At 39.2% G+C, this 18,156-nt stretch overlaps 1 protein-coding gene across 1 annotated transcript in view; it reads right to left on the bottom strand.

Moving 5' to 3' along the window:
* Positions 1-4,717, bottom strand: part of CAP2 (cyclase associated actin cytoskeleton regulatory protein 2) — a 68,816-nt gene extending 64,099 nt beyond the window's left edge. The window contains exon 1 of the mRNA XM_015619116.3: positions 4,417-4,717. The gene's annotated coding sequence lies outside the window, so the exon portion shown is untranslated. The remainder of the gene's footprint in view (positions 1-4,416) is intronic.
* Between the last annotated feature and the right edge of the window lie 13,439 nt (positions 4,718-18,156).

Here is an 18,156-nt window from a genome sequence, read left to right as displayed (position 1 = left end):
GTTCTTAGCCACCTCATTTACTATATATTAGTGAGGGGCTCTTGATGTAATCAAGCATCCTAAAGGCCTTAAAAGCCATTTAATTACCTGTCACAAGTCCAATTACTGTATGTAAGCAGACTGCCTTGCTGAACCGGGAAAATACTGCATGTAGGCATTGATTTTATTCAAGTGCTTCAGTTCAGTTCATAATAACTGAACAGTAAGATCCTTTATGCTATGGTTCCAAACAAATTGAATTTGAACTCTCTGAAAGGGTAAATGCCACAAAGTACAAATGTTTCAGTACTTCCAGGATGTGGAAGGAAAAAAACAAAGAAGGAAGTTAAAACTAAGTGAAAAGTATTGCAAGCTCTAAAAACTGAACCTGTAAAATTACTTTTGAAGACAAGACAAGACAAGAGTTATTCAGTACCAGCGTTTGTAACAGTTTTGTTTGCTGCACTGGTGGCCTTTCACAAGGCTTCCACACCCTACTTCTCATGCATATCCATATTATCCTGAAGCCTGAATAGTTGGGCTTGATTTCAGCCTGGTTTGCAAGTGTTCCTGTTCTCACCAGAACATCCTGCTGCAATCTGTGTCTGATGGTCTCAGGCTCATCATGGCTGCTCCACTCAGCCTGTAGCTGGTGACTCTTCCTCCAGCATAGCACCAGCCAGGAGGCCTTAAGCAAACTTTCTGCTAGACGAGTCCTCCCTCTGCTCTGTATCTCAGTTGGGATCTTTACTGGTCACAAAAACTTAAGGTCTTCATGCATCTCTCATTCTAAAATTCATCCTACTGACTTTGCAATACTGCTAGCATTGCAATTTGTGCCTCTGCTTCAGGATGAAATGGGCCATCTGCTACTAAAAAAGACCTTTCTATTTCCTGATATAACCTGATTACTACTTAAGAGATCCTAAGCTTTAATGATACCCATACAACTTGCTCACATACAAGATCTCAGACATTTAACTATTTATCCCTCTTCTATTTCAGTGTGACGTCTTGCAAAACACAGAGAAATCAAACTGGACCTACTCTAGAGGCTTGTAAAAGCCTTTTTGAGGATGGTTGATGCTTTAGAGGACCCAGAGCTGTTAGGTGAATTGGTCTGCTGTTTCTAGATGATGACAGATTACACACAGAAATATAAATGATTCTTGGCATTCCTTCCAAAGAGCAATTAATTAAATATTTAAACTAATACAAAACATAGCTTAAAGCTTAGGATCTGAGCAGATCTTACTGTAAAATATGTGCCACTATTTAATTATGTAATTGAGCATTTCCCTATTTTTTTTTTTTTTAATATAGCTACAAAAGCATTAAGGCTTTAATTCCAAGCATACTACTACTGGCATTTGGAACAATGCAACCTCTTTGGCTTGCTGCTGTTTGAAAAACTGTGGGTCAGACAAAGCAATTCCCATTAGCATATACTCAGGAAAGTAGCCTCAACGGGACCTTTTATGTAACAAAAAGTCCCTGAAATTGACAGTCAGAATATCTTAAGTGCACAGGTGCAATTAAGACAGCAGTAGGCAGTATGTGTATAGACTAGTGGTGTCCATGCCATAAAGCCTTGCTAAATGGTGACAGAAGTCACAGAGGTTTAAGAAGCCCCAAACTCCCTACTCTTGATCAAGTATCTGAATCAGCATAATCGTTGCCATAGATGCAGCTGTGCTCATGCATGCTTTTGTCACTTCAGCATACAGTGCTTAGTAAAGGTGTTGCTATTCTGGTATAGCTCTTAGCAGAGACATTCTGAGGAAGAGCCGAGTCTTCAGAGTTTGAAGTATTTTGTATTATGTAAGCAACTGGAGTGGACTTTGTACCACATGGAAATGGTAAGTCCCCAGTTATCTCCACTACTGCAAAAGATGCACTTGAAGATTTAGAAAAAGGGATTATTTATATATAGCAGGGGTACTTCATCAAGTAAAATCCTTTAACCAGTCCATAATAACATAGAAAAATAACTGCAAAAATGTATGCCTTATTTATCATAGATATTTCTTTGGTTTTGCCCCAATAAGCATGGTAAGCAAAGAATGTTCTCTTTCATGTAGTCAGATGTTCTAGCAGCAACTGCAGCTATTGAGTTTGCTGCTGTTGCACGTGATGTTAGAACTCGTGCAGAACCACTAAGAATATTCTTTAACGTATTTGGCAGTTCATCATTTCTATTCCTAGAGCTCAAACCAACTGCAACTTTATTGCCACTGACAGGCCACAGATTAAAGCATAGATTAGCAGACTTTGTCCAGGTGATGTTGCAAACCAACCTGGAGCCTGAGAGCTGAATACAAGCTGTCTGTTTCCAGCCCTCCATATTCACTCTATTTTTCCAGTACCCGCTAGTTCAGATTACTGAGAATTTTGGACCTGGGTGAATTTTAATTACTTTTTTTTATTTTAAACTTAGGGTTCCCAATGTATTTTGCATGGTTAATAAAAATTATACAGTTGGATCAGAAAGTCTAATGATGGGAGGAAATTTAATTTAATCTTAGTACCCTTGCTCCTTATGCTATACTAAGAAGCATTTTTCTCCACTTAAGTTGGAGCCACAGCTGACAAAGAATAATGAAAACATGTCAGAGGTCGGTTCTACCATAATAGTAAATAATGCACATCCTCCTCATTTTTATTTAATTGAGAAAACATATTTTATTCATTAAGTTTGGAGTTGTGCCTGTCCACCTTCCACATCTGAGCAGCATTCAAGGGAGAAGACACAAAGGAATCATAGGAGTATTCAGAAGACTTGCATTTTTGTTAAGCCCAAGACCAAAAAGACCATATTGTTGTATGTGCCTGGCTTTGTTAGAGAAGGTGGATTGCCTTTGTTCTTGTGCAAACTTGCTCAAAATAGAGCCAGTGTTATGAAATCATGCTGCTGAAAATGCATAAAACCAGAAAAAAAGTTTATTATCATTTGCATAGTAAGTAATTAAAAGGAAATGTTAGGATAAAATTTGCATAAAAATTAGGATATCTGACTCACAGTAATGTCTTAAAAGGGCATATTTGAAAGTACTGTATTGAGTTACCACTCTACTATTCTAAATAATTCTTGAGGTTACATTTCTGAAGTAGGACAAATTTTCTGATTACAATTTCACAAAACAATGAAACATGGTAGTCCATAAACCACTGCCACTTTTGCCTAGCTTCAAAACAAATCTGCAGGTTTATCCAACTCAGACCCCGTGCTAAAAGGATCCCTTCCAACTATTTCCTAATGGACTGGCCTCTGTGCAGGGTTTTTTTCCTAACATTTTCCATCACTCAGAAACAAACACATTTAGGTAAGGTATATAAAGAAAGCTTTCTTCCCCAGATGGTCTTTGTTTTTAAGACTGCCCCTACACATTACAAAATCTGAATTCCACTTGATAAAAATCCTCACTGTTGATGCTTTAATGCCAAGATACAAATCTACAGCAGTCCCCAAAGCAAGGGACAGATTGCACATTTTCAGGTGAGGTCACAACAAGTTCTCCTCGGCTTTGCGCTGGCTGCGTCTCTGGGGAAGTGCTCCTGATGTCAAGTTACCTCGGCTTCAAGGGTGTTCATTTCTGCCTTCCTCTTACCCCCTCTGAAAGCTACCTTGTATTTGATGTATTCTTTATATATGTTTATGTAAAGGTATATACATTATGCCTTCAGGTCGCTCACCCTAAGATGCTATTTAACCCTTTCTTCTGGGCTAAACCTGCAGGCTCTTCTGCCACCTCCACCACACGCACACCTCCGGCTCCAAGGGCGGGGGGATCCAAGGGCTCGGTGCCCCGCTTCCCACCGGCACTACAGCCGCCTGCCTCAGAATTAGATCATCTTACGCTGATAAAGAGAGTTCAAGACCGGCACCTCTTGACAGCCAGGTCTGCACAAAACAGCCGAGGGCATTTTTAATCACCCGGTCGGCTGCCGGGACCCGGGGCGGGGGCACAGCCGAAAGCGCTCCCGGCGCTGACGGGGGGCTCGGCCGAGGAGATCCTGCTTCGGCCCCAAAGAGGATCCCTCGCATGCCGTGGTATTTCGCTCGGGTCTCCCCTCTCCCAGCCCAGATTACTTCCTTCCCACTTATCACCCGGGGGAAGGGAGGGAGGCAGGGAGGGGGAGGTTTTCCGTGCGCAGCGCGGCGCAGGTGACAGGAGGGAAGTCGAGGGGCAGCGCGGGCCCCTGACCCAGATAGCTCTGCCCGCCCAAGGAATAACTCTGCCGCCCTGCCGCCCCCGGCCGAGCCCGGAGTCGTGCCCTCATCACTTTCCCCCTTCCCCAAGATGTCCGCTGCGGCTGCTCGGGCCGCCGCCACCGGCGGGAGCGCACCCGCGGCCCCGGCCGCGCCTGCCCGGGGCCAGGGGGGTCGGGCCGCTCCCGGCATCCCGCCCCTCCCGCCGCCGCCTGCTCTTGAGTTACCTGCTTTGATGACCCGCGTAGCTTTTTTTTTTTTCCCCCTCCTCTCTGCAATGAAAATCCGCGGCCGGTCACTCGCTCCCCCCCTCCCTCGCCTCGCCGCTGCTCTCCTTCCTCCTCCTCTTCCTCCTCCTTCTCCTCCTCCTCCTCAGCGGGAGCCGGTGTCAGTCAGTCACATCAGCTGCCCGGGCAGGCAGGGAGAGCAATGCCCAGCAGCTTCCGGGAGTGCCAAATAAAGACAAGTCCAGAAAGGGAGAGAGACGGTGGCAGAGATGGAGAAAGAAAGCAAAAAGTGGGTGGAGTGTGAAAATGGAGAGAGAGGGAGAGGGAGAGGTGTCTCACGGCGGCGGCTGGGAATCTGCGGGGAAATAGCAGTGGTGGAGCATCACGGGGGAGCAGAGGAGAGCGCGGGCAACCCAGAGTGGAGGGCACCCTTGACCGCTGATACGGTGGCCCCGATTTTGCCCATCGGGCACGGCTTGAGAAGGTTGGAAGTGAGCACCCCGCAAAACACTTGCCTGGTCCACAGTGGGAAAGAAGAGTGGGCCCCGTGTGGAAACCATCAGACCCCTCATCTCACATGGCAGGGAAGGTCGAGGGCAGCCTCATGTACACCTGGATACTTCATTGCCTACTCTGGGCTGCACTAAATTGTGGCAGCCTGACCACAGCTGTAGCTGGGCCCACAGTTGGGCTGCTGCTTTCATTCAGTGTGGCCATGAAATTAGGACTTCCAGTGGGCAGACTCTTGTGCTTAAGGCCTCATTTGTTGGGCTCTCTGAGCTTCGCAGCAGCCTGTACGCCATGCTAAATGGAAGTGTGAGTGTTCTGCAATTGTGTGGTGCTTGTAACCCGACTGACATTCACCTGAAATCCTCTTTGTGTGCTCGTATCAAATGAGTTGGCTTTCTGCACAAAAGACTTGGAAGAAGACCACGAATTCACAGCCTCCAGAGAAACCGTTTTTTATTGAAGGGAAAAAACCCCAAACCCATTACAGGTGGTAGTAAACAAGGACCACATATATTTTTCAAGTCAATATATTTTTCAAGTCAACTGTGCAAAAAACAGAAGCACATTTTTCTATCAAATATAAAACTTATTTTAGAAGAATTTATGTTTAATTTCTGATGGTCTGACAACACCACTATAAAATACAGAACATAAGGATTTGTTTTAATTGTGCAGCAGTTAAATGTGGGCTGAGGAAAGTAATATTTTAACAAGAATGCCATGGTTAATAGCAGCTCACAGACCTCACATGCCTAAAGGCAGTGTTAAGCAAAAGCAAGCAGACTGCAAGGATCTGTCCAGGATCCAAAGTCAGTAGCACAGACAATATAATTGGCATTGGAAATTGCAGAAAAATCACTGGCGCAGTTTCCTGTATGAAGTAAAATGAACTAGTTCTCCTTGGCATGTACAAGCAGCCAGATGAAATCAACAGAACAACACATGTTTTATACCAGAGGATCTTGCCAAACCTTCCAAAAGGGCAAAGGTAGTATGAAATTGAAGACCTGATTGAAAAAATGCACAGAACAGAGAAACTACTCAAGAGAAACAAGAATCAAGCCCAGAAGAATCTCCTTCTGTAAGGAAAACCCAAAAGGATAAAGAGACAGTGAAACTACTACACTTACAGTAAATTTCCAGGTCTGTATTTTTTACAACTCAGAGGAAAAAAAAAATAATCTCAAGACTTGTGCAGTGTCAGCATGATAAGTTGAAAGTTTAGGATGATAAATGCAATAGAGTTTCTGTAGAATGTCAGCTTAATTTGAGAAAATGTATTCTTAGTTAAGTGACGAATATAAGCTCTTATTGTAAGAGCTCAGTTGAGTACTTCACATCATCCTTTTACATAATGGGCATACAGAAAAGAAGAAGAAACTATGAGACATTTCTTTTCTGTGGAAAGTTTTATGAGGCTACTGGATGCCCTACATGTCTAAAACATGGCTGTAATCCATCTTTACTCCTGTCTTGTAGTGCTTTCTTCACAAAACAGTCAAGTTATTTCTTCTGATCCCAAGGAGAATTTTGGCAAACCTAAAAGGCTTAGTCTATGGTAAAAGGAGCAACAAGAAGTAATAAATTTAGTAAGAAGAGAAAAAGGAGATTCAGTAACTGTAAAGTGACCTTATAAAAGGCAGGAAACCCAATGGCAAGCAAAGATATAAGATGTAGTGCCTGAAAATGCTAGAGAAGAAAGCCTTGCAGTTTCTATAATAAATAAAGGTAATCTGAAAGGGCAGTTCTATTAAAGAACTTCATCATTTTCAATTCAATTCAATTCAATTCAATTCAATTCAATTCTTCTCTAAAGAGAAGAAGGAAATAAGAGATGTGCAAATTTTGGACTTTACAAAATATTGTATGTGCAAAAAAATTGACTAGATGACATGCATTTGTGCTCTCCTATCAGTAAGAGGGCTTGGACAGCATTAAAGAATAAGTTTTGAAAGTGGTATTGGAATTGGCATCAAGTGAAACACTGAGCAAGGAATGACTGGAATATCAGGCCTTGGGGCTGGCCACTTTGCTCTCAGTCTAACAATACTTTCAGATATACTGAAAATACATTGATTCCTGTAGTTTAAACATTAACAGTTAAAGATTTTAATCTATATACATTTTTAATGAGTACAGGGTCGCCAACTTCCAGATCAAAACATCCCAAAAAAGACTTAAAATTGTAACTTAGGCCTCTTGAAAAAAATTCCTCTTGAAATTTTGAGGAGCTCTTCGTAAGCAAGAGGTGTAGTAATAGCCATCTTGCAGAAGTTACCCAGTTAAAATGTAGCAGCTCATGAAGTGTAGTGGATTGGATTTAATATAACTTTATGATTCTTTTTTTCATTTTACTTACTAACTTTGCTGCTGTAGACAATCTGTGCCAAGGCTGGCATGTTTTATTCCCTTTTATAGAAGAGTGTATTTCTAAAGTTGTGCAGGGATCCCAAAGTACACATCAGAAGCTGTAGAGATAGGGTATCAAAATCTCTGTAGAATGACAGCATTGTAACCTACTTAGAAGAAAATACTCTGGTGCATCTTTTATTTGCATACATGTTTTTTTTCCACAGAAGAAGACTTAAAAATGTTAATTCTTACTTTCCTAGTAAGAAATTCTTACTTTCCATTTTCCTGTGTTGAAAATGGACTTTCAATGTGTATGACTGTAAAATTTCTATATCAATGAAAGTTGCACCTAGATGATTCATAGATGAGTCTAGAAAAACACAAATATTGTTGCTCATTGCTGTGATTTCATGCAGTCTATCTTTGCTGAGGCAATGCAGAAAATATGGATTAAAATTGCAGAAACACTTACTGATGTGAAAATAAATTGGAATATTATGTAAAAATCTTGGTAGTGTGATTTGCTAGATCTACTTAAATAATATTGGAATACATTCAGATGTACGTGGCAAGATGGCTTTTTCTTACCAAATCTGCTGTTTAATCTACAGAATTTAAAAAACAGCATATAGCTGATTAACAAAATGGATTCATGAAAAGCCCTTTATGGTTATCTTGTACAGATCAAGTGTCAAAACATGCAAGAAAAAATAAAGAGAAGATTCTGCTAGAGAAGTGGACTCAGCTTTTCCTCTTTCAAACTGGGGTGAAATCTGTCATCATTAAAACTGTAAAATATGCAGGCACATTCAAATTACATTTAATTTCATAGCTGTCACTCTACTGCTTTTTTCTCTCTTCTCTGTATTCTTTTTATGCAGTAAGCTCTGGGGGTGTGGGCTCTCATAATTGTACATTAATTTGTTGCATGCTTCTTCTTAGACCTTGCAACATAAAAAGTTAAGTAATAAGCATGTGCTTATCATTAAGTATGTGAGTAATGGCATCCCCATGTAGCAGAGCACTTAAGCATTCCCATTTAAGCTGTATTTAAACAGCTTGTCACATAGGGATGGGACTACTCACTTGTTTATAATTCAGTATACATTTAAGGGCTTTGCTGATTCCAAGGGGAAATTGTTCTGATCTCACAAATACTAGTCTTTGTGACTACTTTTATTAATGTTGGTTTTGTGGTTTAATTCAGTTCTGTAGAGGTTTTGGGACAGCTCCTCAGTGGATATGGTAGGCTTGGGCTTCATAAGGCCCAATTCTTAGCATTCTGCTAAACATTTACATTGCTCTGTCTATTGATGATCATAGGATACAGGCTCACATTGTGTTTATGCTAAACAACCTGGTTTATACACTACTGCATTTTGATATGGATTCCAAGAGAAGTTTTGTGGTTTTTACTTAATTACAGGCAGAAATTTGCAAGGAACTTTTAGTGAGGATGGTTTGACTAAGCAAATCTTCCAAGTATGTGAGTGTAGTGTTACTGTGCCACCTTGAACTCTCTTGCTGTGTATCAAACCTGTGGAAGCAGTAGTCAAAAGGAATAACAAAGTCTTACTCATTGATCAGTGTTAGTTTTCCCATTTTAGAATCTTAGCATTTTTGTTTAAGCTTCCTGGTTCTGTTTTCACCTTCCTTTCAACCTGGGATGCAGAGGATTCTTTAGGAGAGACTGGCAGTGTTCTCTAGTGAGGTCCCAGTACAACTAAACAAAGCAAGGTACTGCTTCCAGCTTAGTAATTGAACACACAGTTCTGCTTTGGTAGAGTTTCAGGACAACTTTACCACGATGCTGTTCCAAACCCAGAGGTGAGCAGCGGAGCATGTTAGTAAGATTATTGCAGCTAGTTAAATGTCCATGCTCCCACTCTAGTTTTTGCCAGTGCTTTCTAATCAATCTGCGACAGAGGAAAATTGCAAGTATACCCAAACACTGCCAGAAATCAAAACCAAATAAGGTGTTTCATGGTCATCTTCATGCCACAGCTTCTTTGACTCATGTGTCCCACCATGCCTGAAGCTCCAGTCACTTTCAGAATGTGCAGATGGGTCAGGTGTGGAAGTCTGGTGTTTTAATCTGTGTATTCTTCTGGCTGCATTATTTTTCTTAGTAGGTGACATTTTTCCTTGTTGTCTGCTGCTGTGTTTCTTTCTTCACCCATGTGTATGATAGCATCACTGTTATGATCAGAGCTTGTCAAGACTTGCTGTGTCTACATCATAAGTAAAATGCATCACTCTTCTTCAAGTACTACTGGCAGTTAAAATCCCCCATTTAGTGATCAGTCAAAGTCATTTTTTGCTTATTGCTGAGGAGGTTCTGACATGACTTCCTTTTATTTTCCCAGTAAATCCAGGTTGGAGTTTGTTTTATTTTTCCATCTCCTAGAGGTAGAAAGCAGAGAGTCAGCGCTAAACTTTTTCCTGGAAAGACTTAAAAATGATTCCCCAAGATCAATATTCTTGTTGCATAGAAAAGCCCTGACAGCTGGTGCAGCAGAGGTACTGAAAAATCCAGATGCAGAGAAAATAAGATTTTTTTCCTGAAAAGCTGGGGATATTTGAGATTCTTTTTGTTAATGAATTCAAGGTTTACTGTGCAAACCACTGGGCTAGAAGCTTTTTTTGTTTGTTTGTTTAAAATACAGAATCTCCTGATTCTGGGGAATGATGCTTTAAAGAAAGCACTTAATTGTGCAATATTTGTGGTAAAATCACATGAATTGATACTTAATAAGGTTTTTTTACAGAGAGAACACTTTGTAGGATATAATTGAATAGCACTGTGGGCAGATAACCAATGTGTATTCTGAAAGATAAAAATTTAGTGTTCCAAGCATTTAAATAGACTGTGCCCTTATATAAACAGTGGTTCCTACGTAGAGTAACCCCAGTTGTGGTCATTACAGGCCAAGTAAATCAAAGAAAAAGCCCCTTAGAAACAGAATTCCTCGGTTCTTCCACAACAATATATAAGCTACCAGGTGACATTTGCTACCCCCTTCTCCCAATGCTGTGCCTAGTTGGTTTTGTCTATCTCCAAGCTCCTTTGCACTGTGTGGGTGAGGGGAAGGCAAAAAGAGCACTCTTAGATCTGTTAGATCTGTTTACTCAGGCAGTAAATAAAGACCTTTACCTCGACATAGTCACCGTGCTTGGCCTTCTCCTCTAAGAACCTGTTCAGCTATTGACAAGTATCTTCTGTAAATACCCTTACTATCCTAATATAGAGGGGGCAAACCCATGAATTTTGAATATGAGTCTTTGAAATATTTTACCTAGCTATTGAAAGAATCTGAGGTGATTTATGCTTTTCCCATGCAGAATGCCAGGTGCAATGGCAGTGCGAATTTTATTCTGCTATTTCAACCTCTCCCTCAACTAGGAACATGAAGAGTCAGGATATCTCAGTTTTTATCTTCCTGCAAAGTGACACTAGCTGGCAAAGATCCCTAGATACAGTACATTACTTATATTAATATGCAGTTTTGTCAGGCAAAATTATTATTTTGCAATTTATGACTGCCTAGATTAGAGATGCAGAGCTGATCAGGCACAGCAGCACAGAGCCTAGCACAGTCATTTACTCCAGCTTTTATATTCTTCATAGCAAGTGGAGTGGCATCTTTTTATTTTACAATATTTTGAGATCTTTTTAAGACAAGACCCCTTTTCTGAAATCTGTCCTTCTCAATAAATGATCTTCCCATACATCTGTGGCAGAAGGATTTCCTCTGTCGAATAAAGGTCTTACTTTGGAAATATAAAGCCAAAAAAGGTTTTAGGGTGAATCAAGCCAAGGAATAGACTAGACTAGACTAGACTAGACTAGACTAGACTAGAGCAGTTGTAAAGGACCTACAAATAATTGTCTAGTCCTAATAGCCATATTACCTTCCTTTTTTTTTTCCTTAAAAAGGGAGGAGGAGCAAAGTAAAGTAACAAAACATAAAGAAAAGTAACAAAACATACTTTATTTTAATATCTAAAATGGATTGGAGAAACTATTAATATTTCATACAGATGGGATGGAATCCTGGTTTTCCTCAAGTTAGCGAGTGGTTTGAGTTAGTGAGTGCTGACAGGGTCATCATTTCACCCTACATATCTGAATTAATGTTTTCCTTGAATAAATATAGGCCAATCTTTTAGGTATCAGAAATAATATTTTTTGTTTCAAAACCAGTAATTTATTTCATTTTTATTTTCTTGCTTCCCTGTATTTACAAAGTCTCTGCATATACTGCACTGTGTTGCTAAAAGCTATCATTTTCTTTAGAAAAGAATATTGTTTGCTCTCGTGAATAATTTATCTTGGAGTTCTCTTTTAATCCCCCATCAAATGTGCCATTCTTGTATCTTCATAAAGGAAAAGAAAGGAAAACAACACTCTAAGGCTGATTTATGAATTAGACCATGAACATTAAAAATATATAAAACCTTGGTATAAATAGAGACTTCAGTTTTGATTCTAATTCAGTTGTATAAGTACCTCTGGAACAATACTATTGGTTATATACAGATTTACACTGTTAGAACTGGCTTATCACAGAGTATGAAAAAAAGAAGCATGAAAGATAAATATGATGAAGATTTGATATTTAATCTTGAGCTAATAAGGCTAACAATATACATAGGTTTTGAAAGGAAAAAGGAAGTACTTGGAGTACAATATAAATTAAACTGTGAATAGTATGCAATTTATAATATTTGTGAAACAAATAAAAGATAACACATGAAAGATAAAAAGATTAAAAAATAAAATATCTTTTAATCCAAGTTCCTATATATCCCATCATGTTGAAATCTAGTTTAGATGCAAAAGAAAAAAGCCTAGAAGCACCTTCATAGACAATCTGTGGCCTACAGATGCTTGTTATTAAATTACTATTGTTCGTTTGATGTGCACATCAGATTAGCAAGAGACCTTTCTGCATCCCAGTGAAGTTCAGGTCTATCTTGTCCCTCTGATCTGTAGGAGGTCATCTATCTCTACATCTACCTCTTCTGCCCAGCTGCTGAGCTGGGACATCTCCAACACATTTCCCCACTATAAGATAGACTCAGGCACTGCAGATTGTGTGAAGTGTGTTTAAAGCATCAAAACTCTATGTTGTGGTATTTATAAAAGGTTAAATGGTGTAAATGCAAATAGTTGGGTATTGCCATGAGGAATGTATTTGCAAAGTCAAACCAGTATTAAAGGCACTCATCTCTGTCATGTCTTATAGGTTTTTCATGTATCTGAGCAAACCAATCCTGAAATGTCAGCTTCTTCCAGCCACCAGCTTCATTCAGCCTGTAATAATCAGCTAAACCTGTTCTGCTTACCTGTGGCTGGCTGCCTCAGTATGGTTCAGTGGTTTGTCTGTGGCTTCTGTCATCTCTTGTGTATGTACCTTAGAAATCAGCAAACTTAGGGGCTACACTGGGGGCCTTGGGGTCAGCAGCAGCAGCAGGGAGTGAATTGCTGAGAGTTCTTCTGCAAAGCACTTAATAAAAAGAAAATAAACTGTGTCATAGGAACAATGGAGTGAAATCTTCTGGGGAAACAGAAGATAAGATGGTCCCCTTAACATTCTTGGAACGGCAGGCTTATCTACATCATCAGCTGTGCTGAACAACACGTATAATCCTTTTCCTGAGTCATTCATCAGTATTTATAATGGTTCATCAGCATTAACGTTATAAAATTTAAGAAGTTTAAATATTTCTGAAGTGCGGCTTTTCCAGGAATCCCTGTGGTGTTCATAACGTATCTTCCTTAAGATGTTAATTTTAGTGTTACTGAACAAATTTGGTAGAGAACCTGATGTTCTGCACATATGGGAGTGGCTGGAGATTGATTATCCTGATTATTGTGTGATACAGAACCCCGGCCTAAAGGTTGTATGTGTATCTTCTGTAGTAATTTACTGTTCAATGAAGAAAAGCACACTAGAAGGGACTATTGTTGTTTTGGTATTACTAGTTATTTTGATATTTGTTACTACATTTTCCACTTTCCTGTTGTCATTTTGGCTGTCAGATCTATAACATCAGTCTCAACCTTTTTAATGTTTTCATTTTCTGAAATGCAAATAGTAATTTTCAAGAGTACAACCAAAACCCCAAAGTTACCATGTTGTATTTCTGACTGTTGGCTGAGTGACAACAAATAGCAAGTGTTAGACCCCCTTAGTATGGGTGAAAATATATATTAATGTTTCCTGATACTCTCCAGGAAGAGAATGATGAGCAAAAGCTCAGCTTCTCTGAGGTGTTTAGGACTCCTACAAAAATACACTTCAGTACAGAGAACTGCTGGATGATGGGCAGTGCATCTGTATGTGTCTAGGGGTTGTTTTTAGTAGTTGGAAGTTCATACTGGAGTCTTTCTGAGCAAAACACCTGCTTTAGTCCATTTTTGTTTGAGGGAGAGCCTTGGGTTTAAAGGTCTGTTTGTTCCAGGGTAATTGAAGTTTAGTCATTGATTTGAGAGAGCGGGTGGCAGTTCTTAGGGGTCCAGTCCTGTTCCAGCCAAAGTCCACTTGAGTAGCTACCATTATTTAAAAGAAGATCGCTCTAATTCAGGAAATAATTAGTAAAAATGTCCTTAAAGCCTTGTGCAGTTGAATCAGCTCACCTTTGAAAAAGCCTCTCTCCTTCACGTGGTGGGGCTATTGACAGGAACAGCAGTAGCAGCTGCTGTGTGGGAGTGTATGTGTGTCTTGCCTGGCAACCTCATTCACTGACAGTGGATTTCACCTCCCACGCTCCACCTGCGAAGGCCGTGACTACTCACTTTCTCTCCTGCAGCGGTGGATGCAGCCTGGCGTTAATACTTGCCTGGAAAGCAGTTGCAGTCTCCCTTTTTCAAAATTTTTGGATGCTGGAAATACACATCCATCCCCCTACCACATGCAAATTCATGACCTTCAGGATAGGTGCAAAGGTGTGACTGCAGGCAGAAAGATAAATAGAAATGAAGCAGTGTTCTGTTGGGAGTGGTTTGTTGTGTGTGTGTGTGTGTGTAGACACATAGAGTGATCTATTTGTATAAGGAATTGCAGTACTAATAGTCATTGTGGCTGCTCCTCTGTTGTCACTGGTGCACATTGAACTGGAGACTGTGCTGTTAAAATACTCCATCAAGAACACAGAAACATCTGTTTTTCTCTCTTACTATTTTCTTTTTCCAGAACTTCTTTAGTTTGTAACTTTATTTAAAGAAAAATGGCCAAAATAGCTTTTTTAAAATTTTATTTAGTTTTATTTTCATGATAGAATATGTAAAATACAATGCATAAATTGCATAATGTGCAATGAAAATATATTTAATATTAATATTTATAAGTAGAATAAAATATATAGTTTATTCAACTTATGAGATATAGAACATATAATACATAAAATTATCTATCAGAGAATCACAGAATTTTTTATGTTGGAAGGGACCTCTTGAGGTCATCTAATCCATTGGCCCCTAAATTATCTTTTTTTTTCCCAAAAAAGCAACCTTTTCATTTCAGCAAGAGTAGTTTCATACAGCTTCTTCTGTCTTATTTAAACCATTTATTTGATGCATCTTTAAAAAAAGAAACCAAATATAAGGATTGAATTATATTAAGTATAGAAAAAAATTTACTTCTTAGAAAATTACTAGTATTTTAATCTAGAAGAATGATCACAAAGTTCAACAGTGTCAGCAGCTACTTCTCCTTTGGAACTAATAATAAGAGGATAATTTTTTTATAGCATCTACAATTCCATATCTGAGTTACTCCATGATTCTTTAAAATAATAATTTTAATTGTGGAGGTGTCACCTCTTAAAAAAACTAGTTTGTTCATTCTGTGTCTGAGCCACACTCTGAAAAACTGAAAGTCTTTGCACATACCTAATTTAAGATTTAACCTAGCATCAGTGTTAAATCTGTCATTCTCTTGCTTAAAATGCTGTGTAACTCAAGGGTTTCTATTTGCTCCTTTAGCAAATCAATTATAATCTGCCATTGCTTACAACTCAATTCCTGCAGCATAAGGTGCACAGTGTTCTATTCTTCCACAGAAAATAAGTGTGGGAAAAAAATCGCTGTCTTTTTATTTTGGTTTTTGTTGCATTGAATGTAACAAGAAGAGCCAGCTTGATAGCACTGTGAGCTAAACTCTCATAACTGTGCTCAGGGCAGACAACAGGCAATCAGAGCTCCTCACCCAGACACAGAAGCCTTCAGCCTTTCACCTACGTGCAGCTGGTTTTGTGTGTTCTTACAGTGCCTTTCAGCAGTGTCATGGTTGCTGATAACCAAGAACTGGACTGGTATCACTCACTCCTGATTGCTCCTGGACTTCTGAAAAGGTTTTGTGGGAATTTAAAAAAAAAGGGTTTATTAATTCATGTTTCTTTAGACTATAGTGATGCTACAGCCTAAAAGATCCCTAGCTTTAGAGCTGCAGAATCCCTGGGAAATTCAGGAACCTGACTCTCTGGTGACCTTTTCTGAAACAAAGGTCAGAGAGCCACAGGCAGAGTTGCCAAGTCAACTGCCTTTCCCCGTAGACTAAAGCTTTGTGGTCTTATCCATGGATCTGTTAGAAAACTTGGCCAAGATACTGCTTTTTGTTGTCTGAGGCACAATATGTGTGTCAAATGAAGTTTCATACTAAGTGAGAGCGATTTCAGTAAATGGAAGTAAACTTAGTGATGAAGGAGCTTAAAATCCATCCTGTGGCTCCACATATGTAATTTCCAATTTATCACAGTTTTAATGATTTCCTAGATTAATTCAAAGGATATGTTTTTGTGCAAAACTCACTCCTATTTTCCTGTTTGTTTTTTTGGTCTCTCAAAGGTGAGAGAGATGGAACTTATTTGGCACATTGAGGAATTACCTTCTAACTGTTTGGATTAGCTTGGGATCAAAAATAACCTCATTACTGCTACTGACACCTCATTATTGTTAACTCATTGTTTCCTATGCCAATGACCTTCTAAATACAGGGGTTTAATTCCTTTATTTTAGGGGATACGAAATCTGGAGAGGCCATTACCAGTTATTTTAAGTAGAGTCATAGAAGTGTTTTGACAGTTACAGGTAGCTTGGGATGGCAGTTTTGCTTTGACAGTGTCATGGGGCTTTTTAGTTTTGAATGAAGATTAAATTTGGACCATGACAAAATGCATGATCTTTTGCCAACTTCCTTCAAACTTCTTTTTCTGAGAAATGGGCCTTAATACTGAAAAGGCTGTGAAAGCTGAAGGTTTTATTGTATTGAATCTCTCCAGTATATTTTCCCCTATTTTCCTTTATCTCTGTTCATTTGCATCATAGATTAGGGTACGTGTTTAAGGCAAGAACTGTATTGAGGTAGTATTAATCAGCCAGTATATTTTTGGAGACAAATTCAGTAATTTTTTCCATTAGTATTTTAGAAGGGGGCTCTATTTTTACCTAGTAGACTTCAGGTTAGATGCTAACTTCTTCTAGGTCTCTTACAGGAAGCTCAGAGATCTGCTGGTTTATAGCCACTGCACATCTGACTCGGTGTCCATGCAGTTATTTCGCTGCAATATAATCTGAAACTAGGAACATGTATGCTGCTAAGGATTTAAAACTTCATTTATGTGACTGCTGTAGCAAAAATACATGCCAATCAAAAGTGGCTTCTGTATTAAATATTTTTAGGTCATTGTCCAGTCATGCCCACAAGGAAATGGGAGCTCTGAGTTGTCAACATAGATCGGTAAATCGTGGACTGATATCAGTCAAACATGTTACTGGTCTTTCTTTTTTTTTTTTTTTATTAACCTCAGAAGCCTCAATCTAGGTACTTAGAGCAAAGTATGAATATGTCACATTCCTGTGGAGACACAGACCAAATCCTGTGGATCAAAAGCTCAATGCCTGAACTTTGCATTGGCTTTAAAAGAATAACTTGAACCTGAGAGTTCCAGTGATACCTGTTGCTGCTGCAGGGTCTGGGTTCAGATAGCTCTGCAGTGTTGCAGCTCAGCACAACCACACTCACCTGGAATTTGTTATGTGCTCTGAGGAATAGCTTGTCATCAAACCTGCATACCAGTAACTGTATATGCCGTGGATAAAGATAGATTGTTCCTGTCTATGGCAAAAGGCAGGGGATATACATCAGCTGGCTGTTTCAGTTTTTTATGATTCAGTTGGCTCAATTGACTCAAATCAACTTTTATGATAAATTTCCCATCAAGTTCCATCTGTTTCAAAAAGAAGACAGATCTGAATTTGTGGGACTCTGTCGTTTTGTATTATCAGGAGGACATAGTGACGTATTTTCAGTCTGGTAGCACCATTGGCTATTTTGGCTGGTGTTGTGCAGGATGAGGTGGGATTGGCCACTACCAGCTCCATGCATGTGTTGTAATGGCCAACATTTGGTTGGCTCTAGGAGTTGTAACTATTGACACTGCACTTGTGATCTGTCCAAAAAAGAGGAAAGATAGTAGTAGTAATGCATAAGAAAATGCTCAAATTAATACAGTCACTGTTTCAGTAATTGAGGGAATGTTGGACTTTATTGCATGTCCCTGATCAGTTCTTAAATTCTGATGCAGCTTTGTGAAGAAATGAAAGTTTCAATCATAATTTTGCTTATATGATATAACTTTTTACACTTTTTCACAACTTCATAGCCCATCTTTTAAAAGTTAATGGGTTTTCTATGACTACTTCTTCATTAAATGCCTGCTACTTCCTTTTATTTGAAGAGAAGTTGTTTAACAAATAGATACATTGTATTGATTCACTGTCTTAGCTAGGTAGATATGGTCAGTAAGACAACAATAATTCCAGCTCAAATATTTTTCCATCTTTTTCTTTTTAATGAAAGGGAAGGAGGGAGG

The sequence above is a fragment of the Parus major genome, chromosome 2 (assembly GCF_001522545.3).
Source record: "Parus major isolate Abel chromosome 2, Parus_major1.1, whole genome shotgun sequence".
In the NCBI taxonomy this organism is placed as follows: domain Eukaryota; kingdom Metazoa; phylum Chordata; class Aves; order Passeriformes; family Paridae; genus Parus; species Parus major.
The sequence above is the reverse complement of the archived record's forward strand: the minus strand, read 5'-3'. Positions and strand labels throughout refer to the sequence as shown.